The 19,151-nt window shown below is 42.9% G+C and overlaps 1 pseudogene; it reads left to right on the forward strand.

Moving 5' to 3' along the window:
* Nucleotides 1-221: 221 nt before the first annotated feature.
* LOC140608258 (small ribosomal subunit protein eS10-like) lies at nt 222-763 on the forward strand (annotated as a pseudogene).
* Nucleotides 764-19,151: the final 18,388 nt, after the last annotated feature.

Below are 19,151 nucleotides of genomic sequence, written 5' to 3' on the forward strand. Positions count from 1 at the left end.
ATTTATGGCTCCTATCAGGGTAAGTAAGCTGCTGGAGATGACACAGGATTTAGAGAAAGAGGGCATTAAATATATGTATAAGAAGGCAGTGATGGGGAAAAGGTAATTTAAGAGCACAAACTTACAACTGTAGAAAAAATAAATTGTGTGGATGGAAGGTAGAGCACAGTGACTACTGTTAACACTATATTGGCTTTCCAGCCCCAACCTCAGGCATAGCAGCCACCGAGATGCTGATGTCCAAGAAGAGCCATAGTGCCATTTATGAACTCCTTTTCAAGGAGGCAGTGAGGGTAGCCAAGAAGGATGTCCACATGCTCCAATGCCCTGAGATGGCCGACAAAAATGTGCCCAATCTTCATGTCATGAAGTCCATATTGTCTCTCAGATCATGGGGCTTCCTAAAGGAACAGTTTGTCTGGAGGCATTTCTATTGATAGAAATACCAACCAGCATATCTAGGATCTCCTCTATTGCCTTCACCAGCCTTCTGAAATGGTGTCTGCTGCTCTGCACCGCAGCTGTCCTGAGACTAGTAAGCCTAAGCCATAGGTCTAGAGAGAATGCGACCTGCAAGATTCACATGAGGGGAGGCTGACAGAGACACACCTACAGACAAAGCATTGTGCCCCCTGATGCCAACAAGAAAGCTGAGACTGGGACTGGACCAGTAACTGAATTCCAGTTTAGCGGCAGATTGGGTCATGGACGTGATAAAGCTGGAGGCAATTGTATTGTGCTGGAGGCAATTGTTTTATGCTGAATAAATAACCATAAATAAATAAATAAATAAATAAATACATACATACATACAATGCTGTATTGTATGTCTAAAAGTTGCCAAAGAGTAGATCTTAAAAGTTTCCCCACTAGAAAAAAAAAAAGTTGTAACAACGTGTAATGATGGGTGTTGAGTAAATTTATTATGGTAATCACTTCCCATTATCAACAAATATGGAATCATTATATTGTACATCTAAAACTAACATAATAATATGTCAATTAAATCTAAACTTAAGAGAAGGAAGGAAAGAAAGAAAAGAAAGAAGGAAGAAAGAGGGATGAGATGGGATGGGATGGGATGGGATGGGATGGGATGGGATGGGAAGGGAAGGGAAGGGAAGGGAAGGGAAGGGAAGGGAAGGGAAGGGAAGGGAAGGGAAGGGAAGGGAAGGGAAGGGAAGGGAAGGGAAGAGAAGGGAGGGAAAGGGAGGGAGAAAATGCTTCATAAAGCACATGGATGTGCCCAAGGCGGCTTCAACACAGAGTCCTGAATGCTGAAGGCCTTCCTGGCAGGAGGGGACTCTTCTCAGGATGCCTTCTTCCACTTTCATCCTTTTTCATGGCCATCAGGAGTGCCAGGGCATTCCTGTTTCAACTAAAATAATTTAAGAAAATGTTGAGCTTCCCTCCCCTTCTCAAAAGCTGACCAAAATTTCTTTCCATTCAACACTTGTTCATGGGATATCTTCTTACAGGTGCTTCCCTTTACCCACAACCCTCTCTGCTCTTCTCCTGCTCATCCTACACACTTGGCTAAGGCTCAGCTCCCCTCAAGAAAGCCTGGTCCACTCTCCACAGGTTAGAGACAAGCACCTCTGGGAGGTGCCCCATAGCATCCCAAACTTCCCCAACTAGAAGTATTGCAATATTTGCTCATCTCTCCAGAGATTCCTTCTAGAAGGACAGTGATCAAGCCTCTCAGTCAGGGCCTGACTCATTGTAGGCATGTGATAAATATTAGTGGAATGAATGTATATGCATTGCTGAATAGTCCTACACCTGGCACTATGGAAATAGAAAGATGAATTCTTTCTCTGAGCTCAGGGTCAGGCAGCCAGGATGAGAAAGAGTAAGCAAATACATACCGATTACTATGTGCCAGGCACAGCTTGCAGTGCACTGCATGTATTTACTCATCTAATCTCACTGTGACCTAAAAGGTAGGAACTATCATTAGCTGCATTTTGCAGATAAGGAAACTGAGGCACAGAGTGTCTTGCCTAAGCTCCCACAGCTAGTAGGCTGGCTCCTGAGTCCTAATTCTTCCCCATTTAGCCGCGTTGCCTCTCAGGTCCCAGATGAGGACAATATACAGTGTGAGTCACACCCATCCTGTACATAGAGTGAGGTACTCAGTGCTCCGGGAGACGGGAAGAAGAAAGGAAATTTCTGATGTCAGACCTTAGCAGCACCCTCTGGCCCCTTCTTCCTGCCTGCCCCCAACCTCATAGATTCTGCAAACAACCAATTTTGGAACCACGTTCATAGTTTCAGAACCTATCAACACCTGATCAAACTCAGTGACCCAAATTTAAATAGAAAGTTGAGGTTCTGATTCTAATATATTTCAGCGTATGACTAAAAATTGCCTTGTGAGTAGAGCTGGTAAAAATCTGTTACTCCCAGATGAGAGGATATAAGCTTGCTAAATATTATATATGGCATACAACCTGACATAAAATATTTTTTAAAAGTAGGGCCTCTTGTTCTGACCCCTGTATTTATGGGCTTAAAAATTGAAAAGGTTTAAGATGAGGGTTTTTTTTAATAATGTTCAGCTTTCCTTTCTTTCATGCCCATCAAAATAAAGTGGCAATTCATGGCCATAATGGGTAATTCCACACTGTGCCTTCTAGAGAATAAGGAAGAAGGAGGCCTTCGTATTTGGTATTCATGTGTTCCTGCGGGGCCAGAGCCCATGACCTCGCGACCTACAGTCGCTGATGGGAAATGCCCAAAGGTTCTCATTCTTGTTCAGCGGCTTGCCCAGCATTTTGAAAGGACAATGAAAACATTCCTGGGCATCTGGTCTTCTTAACCCCATCCCACTAATGGCTCATTCTATCTTTGAAGAGGTCAACATTTATTATCACAATAAATATTATTTTCATACTTGAGAGCAGAAGTGACTAAGGGAAATGAAGAAGGGAGATTTTGTAGGGTGGAAAATACAAGAGAGATCCAATTCCATTAAGAGACCTCACAATTTGGGGAACAAAATTGGGGTCTCTGAAAAAAGGTAACTGTAGATGCCTTTATAAAGTAGAAATTTTTAAATTGAAGTTTTTAGACTTTAGAATTTCAAATGTCTGCTTTCCCTTCCTCATTCATTTGAACCTATAGAAAAGACACGAAAGTTATTTATTTTTCACGTTCAGAAAAAAGGGTGACGTCTATTTGTTTACTCGGCAGAAGGATGACAGATTTTGATGCAGAGAAAGTCAGGATGCAAAGAGGTCCGAACAGACCGAGCACTGGAATCTCACTCCAAAATTCCCTTCTCTTCTCTTTTTCAGAGCAAGTCTCACTCACTGAGAGTAGTATTCCTGCTATCCCAAAACCCATTCCAAGAAAATTCCTCTTTCAAACTTCCCTTTAGGCCATCAAGCCTAATGCATGACTATTCTTAAAGAATCTCTAGTATCCTTCCTTTGTCCACTGAGTGAATCACCTCCTTCCCGGCCATCAGCTCTTTCCTCTAAAAGTCACTCTTTCCTCAATGCCGTCATCACCATCATCATTACCATGACTACCATTTGCAGACGGCTGTGCCAGTGGCAGGCATTACTTCCCACAGACAAACTCCTAACAGCCCGATTGAGGTGTGCAGTGCCATTCCCACTGGAGCCAAGCCTCAGAAAAGCTAGGAGCTTACTTAAGGTCACACAGCTAACAAGGAGCAGGACCAGCATTCAAACCCAAGACCACTGCTTGGTGAAGGCCTACAGGTGGCCCTCAGCAGTACCCAGCCCCTCAGAATGTGCTGGAAATGTGGGGAGGTTGGCCATTTAGAACCTGGGGAGAGCTCAAGTAGAACCTGGTCTCCTTTCCACAGTAAAAGAATCAAGGAAATTAAAGAATTACAAATTCCTCAAGCTTAAAAGTACCTTAGCAGCACTTCATTGTACAAAGGAGTCATCTGAGGATCTCGTTAAAAGGCAGATTTGATCTAGTATGTCTTGGTGGGCCTCAGACCCTGCACTTTTAACAAGCTCCTGGGAGCTGCAGATACAATTGATCATCGGATACTTGGAGCAGCACAGCCTCTTGCCCAATGCATGATTCCTCTGCACAGACCCCCAAAGAGTGAAGAAACTTTGAGGGGAGGGGGCTGATGACCCAGAAGCTCCTAGGAACACCAAACATCCGTCTCTGAATTTGAATGTATACCCACACCAATAGTTCAGTAAGTTCAAAATTCTGTACTCTGAGTTTTCTATGAATGAGAGTCACCTAGTTGCATCCCAGTTTATGTTCAGTCAACATCAAAATAGGGCTAGAAATAGCCTCAAAACACATTTGGTAATGGAAATACACACTGATCCTTAACTTGTGTTGTGACACATGAAGCTTTAATTATTTACCAGCTCTTAATGCCTGATTCATAATTAATACCAGAATGCACTTCTCTCCCTAGCTGTTCCTTGATTGCTGCCATGGCTATGGATTAGCATATCAAGATCAAATTCATCTTTTCTTAGGAAACCCATGAATATGTATCTAGCTCGTTGAAGGAGAAGTTTAGAATGCAATTTGCCAAAGCATTAAGGAACTAATAGGAAAGGAAATTGATAATGGTCACCTTCTTAATTTGAATTAATTTCATTAAATTTAAATTAAAAATTAATACGACTGGAAAGTTTAAATGGGTCGGTTCCACACTGACAAAATAGCAAAATCATCTGCAAGTTTTAAAATGTCCCTTGTGAAATGATTAGAAGTAATTCCAGCTTTGTCCATAATAGCATAATTTGTTAAAACATACAGATTGTCCCTGAAATGTTACTTTGTAGAAATCCAGAGTAATAATAGCTCTCATGGAAACTTCTCTTCCCAGGGTAGAAGTGAGTGGGCCCTGGCCACCCACCCAGGACAGTACATGGCCTTCCTGCCTCCGTCTCCGCCTATCTCAATCTCAGCCTACTGACAAACTGCTTCAGTTTGGAACTCACAGAGGAGTAAAGCAGAGGTTTTCAAGTATACCCACGGCATTCTTACTATAATCACCTCTCCAGAAATTTGGAGACTTTTCTCAATAACAAATAGAGGATTTAGAAAAACAAGCAACGTTTATGTAGGCCTCTAGTTTGAAGTGTGAAGGCAAATTCACATTTTGCAAATCTGGCTGTATCGCACCCACACTTTTACTGCTCTCCTTCAAAGTCAGATTGTAGAATTTTGAGTCTTTTAAGATTTCACCTCAGCAGCACACAAAATCAACATTTTCAGACAGAACACAAACATAGCCCAAGCACACATGTGTGTGCATATGTGTGTGTATGTGCGCACGCACACACACAGACACACACACAGCTGGCCTGGCCTCCATCGGTCCACCCACCCACATCCACTCTATCTGATGTGCCTGTTTCCTTCGTCCATGTAGGTGCCCTATCTAGGCCACCCCCTCTCTGGTTGTCACTCCCTCCTCTTCTTTTCCTCACAACTCTCCTCTCAGGACCCAAACCAAGTATCTCCCGCCCTTATGGAACTTCCACGACCCTGCCCCCACAAACCTGACACCCAAGTTGGTTGCTCTGTACCCTTCCACACCCAGTGTGCCTTTTCTTTGCCATGGCCACCTCCATGAAGTGCTGAGTTCCTCAAGCAAAAGTTAGTGTGGCTCCTTGCATCGGGAAATTAATGAGTAGGGGTTAAGTCAAATAACTTAACTTAACAAATGAAAGAATGATGAAATGAGTAATGAAATTGTCAGACTAATTCATTTGGTCTTTCTCTTGTATCAAGTGAGCTCTACGCTGGTCAATTGTCAGGACTAGACTGTGAGCCCCAGGAGCACAGACTATAGTGGTCTTCTATGTTCCACACCAAACACATGCCCTACACATCAGAAATATTCAGTAAGGGACATCTGGGTGGCTCAGTGGTTGAGCATCTGCCTTTGGTTCAGATCATGATCCCGGGTTCCTGGGATTGAGTTCCACATCAGGCTCCCTGCAGGGAGCCTGCTTCTCTCTCTACCTGTGTCTCAGCCTTTCTATGTGTGTCTCTTATGAGTAAATAAATAAAAATATATTTTTAAAAATGTTCAGTAAATATTTTCAAATGGATGGATAAGTAACAACCAGACTCTAGACTGGTCAGAACAACATATTACAGAAAAAAGCCCTACAGTGATTCTCCCCAGGTATGCAATGCCCTGTGTGTTCCCTCTCAGGTTTCCATTGGGACCACGGCTCCCACACTGTCACTCCACAGCTCAGGCTTGGAGCCTTCATCTTCTCATGGTTTTCACAAAACAATGTCCCAACACTGAAGGCAGCCTGTGACCACACAGTGAATCACCTCCTCTTTGTTTTCTTTCCATATTATTTCATTTTAAATAAAGCTTTTTAAAATAAACTGGTAACCAGGGCAGCCAAACCCAATAGGTTCTCAGCAAATCCTGAAGGTGGCATTAGAAATAACCAGAAGTAGCAGGCACCCAAGGGGAGAGCCATGTTCTAGTTTGGTTTGTTTGTTTTTTAATTAATGTCAATGCACGGTATTTATCAAGCTGCTGCTGCCACTGGCCACCAGGCATCCCAATGAAGGGATCTGATGTGCAGTGAGTTGATGACTCCCAGAGAGGGGTAGCTCACTTGGATCTTCACTCTAACAGACATCCTTGACAACAGGCACACTGGGATTGAGCCTTCTGTCCCTACCACTTGCAGTTTGGATTTAATCTTAAGAGCAGATTTCCCCTATTCCTTCCTCAGAGACTACTATTAGGCTCGCCTGTGTCACCACCAGCCAGCCTTGGAAAGTTGCATGGCTATCCTTGCCCACCAGGCTCCAAGCTGTCCATCAGCTAGAAGACTCTCCTCAAGGCAGCTCTACGTGTCTGGGAAATGGGATGGAAGAGTCACCAGAACATTCCACTACCTCAGCCAGAGCTGCATGGTCTGTGACACCCCAGAACAGAGCATTTGTGCTGCCAGTGACAAGTGTCAGTGAAGTCATCCATGTGCGCCACTATCTAGGATACTGGAATCAGGGCATCTCTCTGTGGGATTTATGGGGGCCCTTCCCTACTGGTGCCACACTAAAGGACTGTGACTCTGACCAGAGACTTGAGAGTCAATTCAAAGGTCTCCTGCCCCGTGAAATCTTGTATGACCATCTCCCATCACCCACCTTAAGAACAGAGTTGGTTACTCCCTGTCCTGTGCCTTCCTCATATTCAATTCAGCTTCTCACTGTAGTCACACTATTTTGTGTAGGGGGTCTCTGAGGGAGCTGAAGACTGAGCTCTGAAAGCCTGATTCCAAGAAACACTTACATATTCCCCACCATTAGGAAGCACAACAGGTGGGCATTTCCATGTTTGTGTGAACCTCCCTCTGCCTAGGGCCTGCTTGTCCCATGTCATAGCCATTTTATCTTATCCTTGGTCTATACAAAAATTATAGTGGAGAGAATAAAGGAGGCATAGGGACAGGGGACAATTCACTTGCCCTTAAGATTGCTCTTTAGTGAGGGTCCAGAGCCAGAAATCCATTGGGATAATCTTACATATGAGACACACACTGTTGCTTCCTCAGTCTCTGCTCCTTACTGCAGAAAGGAGAAAGAGGTTCACTTCATCTCCACAATGCGTCAATCAACAAACACTTCTGGAAACTTATTATGGACACCACTGTGCAGGCACAGAAGGGAAACGGAGAAAAAAACACAAGGCATGGTCTGTATGCACATTAAATTCTGGGACAGATTGTAGATACAGGAGACCAGGGGAGGCAGTAAACTCATAGATGGAAAAATCTTCATGAAGCAGATGGGATTTAATGAGTCTTGAAGAATGAATAAAATTTGGGTAAATGGGTGCTGCTGGGAGAAGGAAGGGTGTTCCAAGTGGGTTAAACAGCATGCACAGAGGTAGGAATGAGTCCAACCGTGTGTAAGGGACAGATTCACAGGCTTTGCCTTTATTCTCACTCCCTGGTGCATTTTTTTCCAGAGCAAGGAGGAGAATATATGTCTCTCTATCTTGCTCAAGGTTCAGTGAAAAATGATACAAAATAGAGCCCCAGAAAACTGCAGAGTCATCCTGGTGGGCCAAGTGGGAGAAGGAAAAGGAAGCTCAGTTATTGTTCAGTAGCTTTGGATGGATGAGCCTGGCCCACATGGGCAGCTGGCTCACTTCTGGGGAGATATCTTGATTCTGCTCCAAACAGGTGTGGGAGCAGCCCTAAGTGTGCCTAGAGGGAGACACTCAGCACTTCATGTTTCCCTGTCCAATATAGCCAGGTGGTGAGGTGCCAGCACATTTGCTGTCCGTCAAGGAGGATATTTATGGCATGTATTTTATGATCTTTCCTGGTAGGTGTGAGGAGATAGATGAAGGTTCTGGTTGAAGCTAGAGTCTCTAGTTTTCCTAAGTCTTGCATTCACACTAATACAGCAGGGTTCACCAGAGCTGTTAAAGATTCTGAACCTTGTAGTTGCATGTTGGAGGAGAATTTTTTTTAAAATCTAAGCAAACCTCTTTCCTCCAGTAAAAATGAGCACCCAAAAATGAATTCTCTCACACAAACCATTTCTCCTGGTTGAACATTATCAGCCTTTGGACCTTGGCTGAAACCAAGTAGTTTCACCGTCAATTCACAAAATACAATTATCCGCTGTCTGGTTTTCTGATAGCAATTCTTTTGTAGGTGAAAAATGCAACTGTTGAGTCTACTATTGAGAAACCTTGATGTCAGAAAACAGAGGAGCCAGCAGCAGGCAGCTCATCAAACTCTAAACCTATTTTTCCCAGCTCCTGGGGAGTGAATTATCCATTGGGATAATCTTACATGTGAGAAATGCACTTTTGGGAGCCAACACTGGGGGAGGAAAAAAAGGAAAGAAACGTGTGTTCTGTCTCTAGCTTATTAAGCACAATTTTTTTAAAAACCTTCTTGAGTTGCCACACAGGGGTGGGATAGAGCCCAAGTCAGGAGTCCTGGAAAGATTTGCTGCCTTTCCCTCATCCAAAGAATATCAAAATCCATTAATTATCTCATTTCCTTGGTTTATGGGTATGTAATTCCCACCAACAGGGCTGGGAATATTGAACCCCATTCTGTTGTGAGCAGAAAGAAAGAAATGCTCTCCCCAGGAGCCAAGTGCTCACTTGTGTGAAGTAAATTACCTCTTCTGCAGTGCAAAATGGTTGGGATCCTACCATTTGGGCCCTGGAAAACACCCCCTAGGGAGCAATGTGCTCAACCACATGTGATAAATTCCATCTATTTTTAGATTATCCTCTGGCATGCCTGGGTGTAAGCCCAGGTGAAGAGACCTAGCCAAAGCAAGTCAATCAAGTTAACTTTTCCCTCTCTTTCGTTGGATTCTTTCTAAGTAATCCATTTTCCTTACACATGCACACACCACTTCTTATCAGTCTCTATTCCTTTCCCCCTCAATCTGTCTCTCTCCTCCTCTTACTACCACTCTCAGACTTTCCCAAAACTCCTCCTCCTTCACTTCCTATGGGATACATCCTCTTCCCCCAGTCTCTCTCCCTTCCCTCCCATTTGCCTCCCCTGAAAATGAGTCATGGTAAACAGAAAACTCTGTCTTTCAGTACAAATAAATAGGAAGAAAAATACATCAGGAATAAAACAGGATCTCTTCTTAATGCACGGTTAAACCTTCCAAAGTCTTAATGAAATTTTGGCACACATATGGCATTTGAAGCTTGCATCTCGGCATTATAAATCTGACATCAACTCACAGATATAATGATTCTGGCTCTTTGCCTTTCTAAAAGAAGACAAAATGTTTGCAGTCATTATTGGCATTACTGTCTAACAAGAGAAAGGAAGACTCTAATTATGACTAGACAAATCATGGGCAAGGTTCATTTCATTGCAGTCCTGGGAAAACAGTGCATCGGGGGATATTAATGAGGGAAAAGGATGGATAAAAGAGAAATGTCTTTAATTTGCTGAGTGTCCTTAACTATTCTTCCATCCCAGCCACCATGGATTACAGACTTCTTTGCCCATGTTAATGTCTCCAAACTCTCAGCCCATGTGTCCCCTTGTACTACCTTGAGAGCTTCCCCTGCTCACTCTGTAGAAAGGCATCTTAAAAATGTCATAAGTAAATTGAGAGGGGATCCCTGGGTGGCGCAGCGGTTTGGCGCCTGCCTTTGGCCCAGGGCGTGATCCTGGAGACCCAGGATCGAATCCCACATCGGGCTCCCGATGCATGGAGCCTGCTTCTCCCTCTGCCTGTGTCTCTGCCTCTCTCTCTGTAACTATCATAAATAAATAAAAATTTAAAAAAAAAATTAAAAAAAAATAAAAAAAAATAAAAAAAAAATAAAAAAAAAAAAGTAAATTGAGAAACACTGAAAACACTTTCAGGAAAGTTAATGGTTTACAGGAATCTGGAAGAGTTTCCTTTGTTATGGGAGTGACCTCGCCCTCATTTCTTGGTTTTATAAATTCTACTTTCCATTTATGAGGTTTTCTCAAAATAGGCTTATACTGGCCACCTCTAAAGCCACATCCACATGGGCAAGTCAGAAGCCTTCCGAAAGTAGATAAGAGGAGCCTTGCCATTCAGGATCCCAGCTGGGATGAAGCAACAGAAGCCATGGGAAGCTGCAAGGCAGAGATCTTGCCATGGTCCATAGTCATGGAAGATCACCAAGCATTTGCATTACAGGGAAGATGTTCCTGGTTTTATCTCTATATCCTGGTTTTGGGGATACCTAGAAGTGTCCCTACAGTAAGAGGAAAAACTGAGAATGGGATCCCCAACCATGAACTAGCCCTCATCCCCATCCCACATGCTGGTTGGTGGAAGAGGATCCCATGCCAGGACACCAGAACAGCCAGAAACCCATTTTCCCACCTTCTCTAATTCAGATCTAATTTCTGGTACCTCAGAAGCCCCACTCTAACACCACCTGGACCCATTCCCATTCCCCGCAGTAAAGATCTGGAAATTTGGAGGGATTTGGGAGACAAAAGCAACAGGCTCTTTCCTGGCTTCATCCAGGGAAAACTAAAAGAAAGTAAGGTTTATAGAAAGCAGACATTCAATCCAGCAGCCTAATTTAAACCCTAAATACTTTGGTCAAGAGGTGGCAAGCATACACATATATAGTCCTGCCTCTGAAGGCCTAGGAAAGCCCAGCATCCTGGTGATCTGCATGCTGCATTATAAATCTGAAACTTTCTGGGGTGATCATGAAGATAAACATACTTATTAATGTGTGGGTTAATCAGACCTCTAGCTGCTTGTTCTCTTCTCAGGTACATTGTTATCCTTTCTTGATAACCCAAATAATGGTTTGGGTAATGTCTACTACCATAGGTTTGGTTTGGTGAGAAGTGGATGGGAGGTAGAACAGTCCAAGGTCACCTGTGACCTCAGATCTTCTCTGTCCCTTCAACCTGGCCTCACTCTGGCTAAAAGAAACCTTTAAATTAACAATGGAGCTCATCTGTCTGCATTCCAGTTGACCGTTGCCATGGATAATTAGCCATGGCTGTTTATTTACATAACTTCTATTTGCCTAGGGACCCATAAGCTTATTTATTCCAATAAACATTCACTGTACACCTCTGCAAATGGGAGAAGAAAATGCATGACATTTTTACTGAAACAGACAGGATTTTTGGCTAATAAACCTACATGTGACAGTGGTAGATTATAATCAATTTTGGACTTGGGTGTTTTAGAACTACCTTCTATTTGAAAAATAATAAATAACCATATTAATTTGAAACTCCAAGGACCAAGAAAACTTCACAGCTTAACCCACTTTAAAGTAGCTAACATTTTTGTTCAAGGAACAGTGGGGCATGAGGCAGCTGAGGGAAAGCAGTTGCTTCCAATCAAGCATGATTTTGAATAACCAATATTGATTTAATGAGGTTTTACTCTATATCAGCACTTCAGCCAGCATATTATAGCCACACAACCTTCCAAGGTCAAGCCCAGAGGTTTACCCCTTACCTGAGGTGGAAAATAATGAAATCCATTTTCCCCTGGGGAAAAAATACTATAAATCACATTTTCCATACCTCATGTGGCTGCCTCAAATGGCCCCACTATACAACATGTCTAACTGTCACTCCTTCAGCTGCCTCAAGGAGACTCCATTGGGCTCTGGGGAGAGAGTCAGCAGGAGGAAAATGACAACTTGGGCATCAGACTGACAGTTTTGAGCATGGGCTGTACTGCAGTGAGGCTGGGAATTTAGGGAAAGATTCTCTCTGTATCTTGGGGTTGCTTCTATCCCCCCAAAGTGAAATGAGCATGAACCGTGAATGTCATTCAGCCTAAAAATGGGAGCAGCCTCAGAATACAAAGGTTATTGGCAAGATGACATCTTCCACACTGCTCTTTATTTTCATAAATCAGGCCTGTCAGCTGCAACGCCACCATTTCAAACTATTATGCATTCCCTTATATTGCAATTAATGCAAATATGTAACATATTAATACCAATTGGTGGTCTTATCACATAGATTATAAATCACCTGCAGAACTCAGGATCATTATATTAGAGTTGAGTTCACACATCTCCTTTATGGAACTATGGGATCTGTAAGGGACACTGTGTCCTAAGCGATGAGGGAGGAGATTTGGGGTTATTGCCAAGTATCCTCCAAAATGGATTCAGAGCCTGTCCGAGACATACAGAGAACTAACAAGAGCTGTGTTCCAGGGAAAAGCAGATGGAATAGAGTTAATTCTTTGGGATATTGCAGAATTGCACAAATTATTGCCCTATTTCAACTCTGGAAAGCTGCTCCTTTGGTACTTGTGCAACATCCTAGTGGCCACTAGAGGGTGCAGCAAAGACGATCTGAGAGCTGCCCTCTATCGGTGATTCTGAGACAGGAAGGGAGCTGTCCAGGGACCCGCAGGGAGAGGAGAGGCTCTAGGAGAGGCAGGTTTAACTTGGGCTCTGCATAGCTGTGGTGCCTGGGTATTGTCACCCCGGCTGAAGATGAAGAAAGGTCAGCAAATCCCTGCCACCCAAGTACCAGGACTGGAAGCCTAGAAAATAGGGGTGGGGGTTCTAGCCTCCCTGCCCTTCTCTCCACCAAAACTTCCATTCCCCTTCATCTCATTTTCAGCCATCACCCTTCCACCCATGAAGCACACACTGTGTGCTAGAATTAGAATTAGGAGAGAGAAATGACAGTTCCTGACCCAAGGAAATTATCATTCAAAGTCTCCTCCTCTACTTCCTGTCACTCAGCATGTGGGGAGAAGATCATGGGAAATAAAATTTGGGAAAATATTTAGGGGCCAGTTAGTGAAACGCATTAAATGTCATGCCAAGGATTTTAGATTTCATCCCATCAGCAATGGGAAGCAATTCAAGATTTTAAGCATATTTTTTTTTATTTTAAGCATACTTAGATCCACCTTTGAGTATTCGAAAGATCTGGAGTCTTAAAAGTCTTCAACTTTCATAGTGGTGCACAATTAAAACACTGAAATGGCATTTTAACCTATTGGACTGCCAAAGCTGTTTTCTAAGACAACAATCAGTTTGGGCAAGGATTCCTGAAGATTAACGATATTACTGACAGGAGTTAAATTTGGCACAATCCTTGAGGTTAATTTGGCATATATATAAAACATCCAAAATGTTGCATTCCCTTTAGTCTAAAATTGCTACTAATTCACCTGAGAAATGGTAGAAGCCTAATCTAAAGCAGAGATGGGAAGGTAGTGAGGTAGAGAAGAGAAAATTGAAAAAGGTTTATTCTAAAGACAGAAGCCATAAAAGCTGGTAACCAATTATATTGGGAATGATAAATAATGAGGAATGTGACTCCACGGATTGCAGTCTAGGCAACTAGATCTATGTAGATGCTTTTAAATCACAACAATTAGAACAGAAAGAGAGATAAATTACAAGGGGGCAATTAAAAGTTAACTCTTGAACATTTAGGAGAACAGAGTGTATAAGGGGAAATATCTGTGGGACACCCAAATGAGAAGCCTAATTGCATATGAAGATTGCAGGAGAGGGAATTTAGAAAGCATTTGTGATATTTAAGAAGAGTATTGAATGGTGAAACTAGAAATCATATTGCAAAGACCTAAAGAACAGAAAGCAAGTAACAAAGTTGAAATAGAGGGTAAACCACAGAGTTGGGGTACTAGCTTGAAGGATAATAGAATCAAGGGAATGATTATGTCTAAGAGTGTATCAGTGGAAGTAACTTAAGATTTTAAAGCTGAGTGGGAACACACAGTGGAAGGGAAAAAAGAGAAGGAGAAACAATTTTAAGAAGGTAGGGTAGGGTTCCCTGATTTAGAAAATTAAACTACAGGATACTCAGTTAAACCTAAATTTCAGAAAAAAAATAGTAAATAATTTTTTAGCATAAGCATGCCCCATGCAGTTAGTATTTAGGACATACTTGCAGTAAAATATTGTTTGCCATTTATCTGACATTCCAGTTTAACTGGGTGCCTTGGATCTTATCAAGTAATTCTAGGCTGGAGAAGGACAAGGAGTCTAGGAAGAAGGACAAGTGGGAAGGGGTGTGGACACATCTGCTTTGACATGGTTGAGGAGAGGACCAGTGAAGAGAAAGGTATTTCAGAGGAGAACATGAAACCAATTTAGGGACCTCAGAAATCACGTTCCATATTTTCTCAAAGATGAAGGTCAAGTCATCTGTAGAAAGTGAGGAAGAGGGGATCCCTGGGTGGCTCAGCGGTTTAGCGCCTGCCTTCAGCTCAGGGTGTGATCCTGGAGCCCCAGGATCGAGTCCCACATCAGGCTCCCTGCATGGAGCCTGCTTCTCCCTCTGCCTATGTCTCTGCCTCTGTGTGTGTGTGTGTGTGTGTGTGTGTGTGTGTCTCATGAATGAATAAATAAAATCTTAAAAAAAAAAAAAAAAAGAAAGTGAGGAAGATGTGATGGGGGCATATAAAAGTTGGGATCATCATCTGTGGAGATCAAAAGGGACAGCCAATTAGGGAGAGGATTGAGAAGAAGCATGGAGGGCCCATTGGCTCTGGAAATTGTCCACCTGTACTAAACAGAGTGACCAAAATTAAGTTCAAGGGGGAGCCAGGGTCAGATGTGGGACCTCAAAGACCATGCCATGGAGTTTACATTTCATTCTTATCAGATCATGGGAAGCCAAGTCAGTGAGAGGTTTTGTGGGTTTTTTAAGCCCCCTCTGGCTACTTATGGGGAAAGAATAAAAGGTGAGCAAGAATATATTTTGAGGAGATTAGGATAATATTCAGGAAAAAGATGGAGAAAGCCTGGAGAGACAGAGAGAGAGAGAGATAGAAACAGATTGAGAGGGCAGCCCCGGTGGCCCAGCAGTTTAGCACTGCCTTCCGCCCAGGGTATGATCCTGGAGACCCGGGATCAAGTCCCGCGTCGGGCTTCCTGCATGGAGCCTGCTTCTCCCTCTGCCTGTGTCTCTGACTCTCTGTGTCTGTCATGAATAAATAAATAAATAAATCTAAGAAGAAAGAAAGAAAGAAGAAAGAAAAAGAAAAAAGAAAGAAAGAAAGAAAGAAAGAAAGAAAGAAAGAAGAAAGAAAAAGAAAAAAGAAAGAAAGAAAGAAAGAAAGAAAGAAAGAAAGAAAGAAAGAAAGAAAGAAAAAGAAAGAAAGATTGAGAGAGAGCATTAAAGACAGAATAATCAAGACTTGCCAACTGATTGGATTTGGATAATTGATTAGGAAAAAAGAGGCAAAGGAGAGATGTTCAAGATAATTCCTTAATTTCTGACGTGAACAAATGAGTAAAGAAAGAACACCAAGATAAGGAAAACAAGAGGAGAAACAGGATTAGCAAAAAGGACACTACATCCAGTCCTCCTCCCTCACATCCCCTAGAACCATGAGGGGAAGTAAAGATGGCCTGGATTGTGGTACCCACTTATTCTTTGAGAATCTCAATGCTGAGCAATTCACATTCTCATCTGAACTCTATAATAATGCTACAGGATGTTATTATCCCCATATGGCAGGATAATATTTGGAATTATTAATTGGCTTTCTGTTTTTCCCTGGCTAGTTCACTTTTTCCACCTCTTCACCACTCCTAATTCAAGCAGCTAGACCAGTCAATACTCATCACATTAGGGGGCAGATCATGCAAAATAGAACACAGAAAAAGAAAGAAAGAAAAGAAAGAATATTCTAACATTCTACTCTAAAAATTCAACGTTCTTACAAGACTCAGGAGGACCTGGGCATAGGTTAAGTGTTTGAGCAGAATGAAGTTTCAGAGCAGAGCTTTCCCTGGAAACTAGAAAGCTTTTGTTTTTCTGGATAGCAAGAGGAAAAACCAAAAAAGTATGACACCATGGATTTTCTGGGCCCCGGAATGGAGATCCTGCACCTACTGACCAGCAGAGTCCCATGGAGACAGCAAGGCCTTCAGAGAAATACATATGATGAGTTGGGACAAGAATATTTTGGCAGCATGACAGAGATTTTTGTGCCCTAGTGCTGCCTGGAAGCAGCAAAATTATTACAGGAGTCTCATGCAGAACATGGAATTTGAAGAAAACCACAGGATCTGATAGATCTACAAGTAGAGGAGCAGGAGACACCGCAGGGGCAACCTGAGGTTGTGGGTGACCAAGATCCAGACGGAGCAGAGCACACTGTGTTAGGTTTTTGTGGACAGATGATAGCAAGGGCAAGATGAGCTCTCCCCAGAGTTCTGAAATTGCGAGAAAGAAGGAAAAGTAAGGACTTAGCAGCGATTAACTTATTGCCATTGCCACAGTACATAGTCTTATAATAGATATGAAATTGTCATTGGAAAATTTTGAAAGTTACTTTTTTGTACAACTGACATTGATGAACTGATGAACGGAGGTTTGTCTCTACTGCTTATATTTCGTAAAAGGACAAACTCGGGCTGCGGGGTTGCTAAGTCTTTCCATGAAATTGAGCAAAGGAAGGAGGAGGGTGGACACCCAGGTCCATCTTGCTCCAAGGCCCACCTGTTTCCCACTAGAGTGACTCGTTCTTCAAGGAGAGCAGTTTTCACCTCCACCACCTTTTTTTTCCCTAGAGTATTGACTTCCATTACGGATCAGCCTCACGAAATGGTGGGAGTTGTCAATGCCAATCACCAAGAGAGCGCTCCAAGATCTCAAGAGCTAAGAAGTCTTCCAAATTAGAAACTTTCTTTAAACAGTCAGTTACTTGGATGTGGTGGCTGTCAGAATCACTAGACCAATGAATGCAGTAAAAACAACAATTTGCATTCTTAAAGCCCAGATAATGCCACCCGGAGTCAAACTGAGATTTTTATGCTGCCATTAAAGCAAAGTATCAGCAATTCCTCAGGGGAAGGGGAAACCAGGAGTTCAAAGGACACATTAGCAAGTTTCTCAATTAAATGCCAAGCAGTAATACAACTTTGTTTTAACACCCTTACTTAGCCATTTAATTTTTCTTGAAAAAGAAAAGCAACCCTCGGGGGTGTCGAACCTAATGCCTGTCTAAGCAGACGGAGCTAATGCTTTCTCAGAGAGGCTACTGAGCAATATATCTGATTATGTCTATTTCTGAACAGGAAAATTGATCAATTAAGGGAAAAGGAGGTTTGCTAAGCCAAGCACTGAAAAAGAAAAAAAAAATTTTTTTTTAAGCTGCAGGCGATGCTCCTGCTGGGAGCTAATGAAAGTTCCACATAAGAAGTTAGATTCCAAATTGGAAGCCATGAGAGTTGTGTTCACTTCAGTCAACCAGAGGGAGGGATCGTGTCAGGGAAAGATGGAACAAGAGCAGTTGTTAAACTCCTTTATGGAACTGCAGAATGAGTTTACAGTGGGCCCTGAGCTCTGCTATCCCTGTAGGGAGTTTCTTTCTAAAATTGTGGGTCCTCAGAGAGCAAGAGAGGACAGGCGTGCTTTCTGATCTTCGTGGGCCCAGCATGGCACACCAGAAAGCTCCATGCTTCAGAAATCACTGGGCTGTGTCACCAGTAGGTATACTGTATATACCTGCCAACTGCACCACTGGTGAATGGTTCCTTATGAGTGTAGGCAAAGGTGTTGCATTTGTCACAGTATAGCACAAAATATTCTGTGCTATAGAAAAAAGGGGGGGTCCCTGGGTGGCTCAGCAGTTTAGCGCCTGTCTTTGGCCCCTGCAGGGCATGATCCTGGAGTCCCAGGATTGAGTCCCACGTCGGGCTTCAGGCATGGAGCCTGCTTGTCCCTCCTCCTGTGTCTCTGCCTCTCTCTCGCTCTCCCTCTATGTCCATCATAAATAAATAAATAAATAAATAAATAAATAAATAAATAAATAAATCTATCTTAAAAAAAAAAAAGAAAAAAGAAAAAAGGGAGGTTCATATTTTGATCAAATCATAAGAAACCAGCTTATATCACCTGAATGCGAAGTCAGGGCCTCTTATCTCTTTTCTTTTTTTTTTTTTTTTTTTTTTTTTTTTTAAGATTTTTTTTATTTATTCATTTATGGTAGACACACAGAGGGAGAGAGGCAGAGACACAGGCAGAGGGAGAAGCAGGCTCCATGCACCGGGAGCCTGATGTGGGACTCGATCCGGGGTCTCCAGGATCACGCCCTGGGCCAAAGGCAGGCGCCAAACCGCTGCGCCACCCAGGGATCCCTCTCTTATCTCTTTTCATTGTTGCCGTTCAGCAGCACCGATTGCGCAGTTAGCACCCAATCCGTTCTTGGTAATGAATGAATGGCCACAGAGACCATTGGGAGGTCAGTTGCTCTGAACCCCCAAGACTAATAAACTGGGTGGTGGCACTGACGAATGTAAGCAAAGACAAGGCAATAGTATCCGCAGAGAAAGACAATTCAGATAAAAAAAAAGTTTGGTGGGGAATCTGTTTGTTTCTCACGGGAGATCTTCGGGAACAAGATAAAATCTTGCCTGTGACAGTTGGCAAGTACTCCTGCCCGGGTGGGTGAGAGGGGAGGAGAAGAATGTACATAATGGCCTGTGACTTTAAGGCTCTGATGGGCATCTCTCCCAGGACATCCACACTGGCTCAAGGCAACCTTTCTCTCCCAGTGGCCCCAATGGCCTTGTAATATTGAATCAGTAAGACTTAGAGCTCTTCTCAAACTACTCCATCCCTGGCCTCAAATAGTCAAATAATCATTGGCCACCTTTCCTCATCAGTGGTTCACACTTGAGGAAA

This window comes from Canis lupus, chromosome 17, assembly GCF_048164855.1.
Source record: "Canis lupus baileyi chromosome 17, mCanLup2.hap1, whole genome shotgun sequence".
Taxonomy (NCBI): Eukaryota; Metazoa; Chordata; class Mammalia; order Carnivora; family Canidae; genus Canis; species Canis lupus.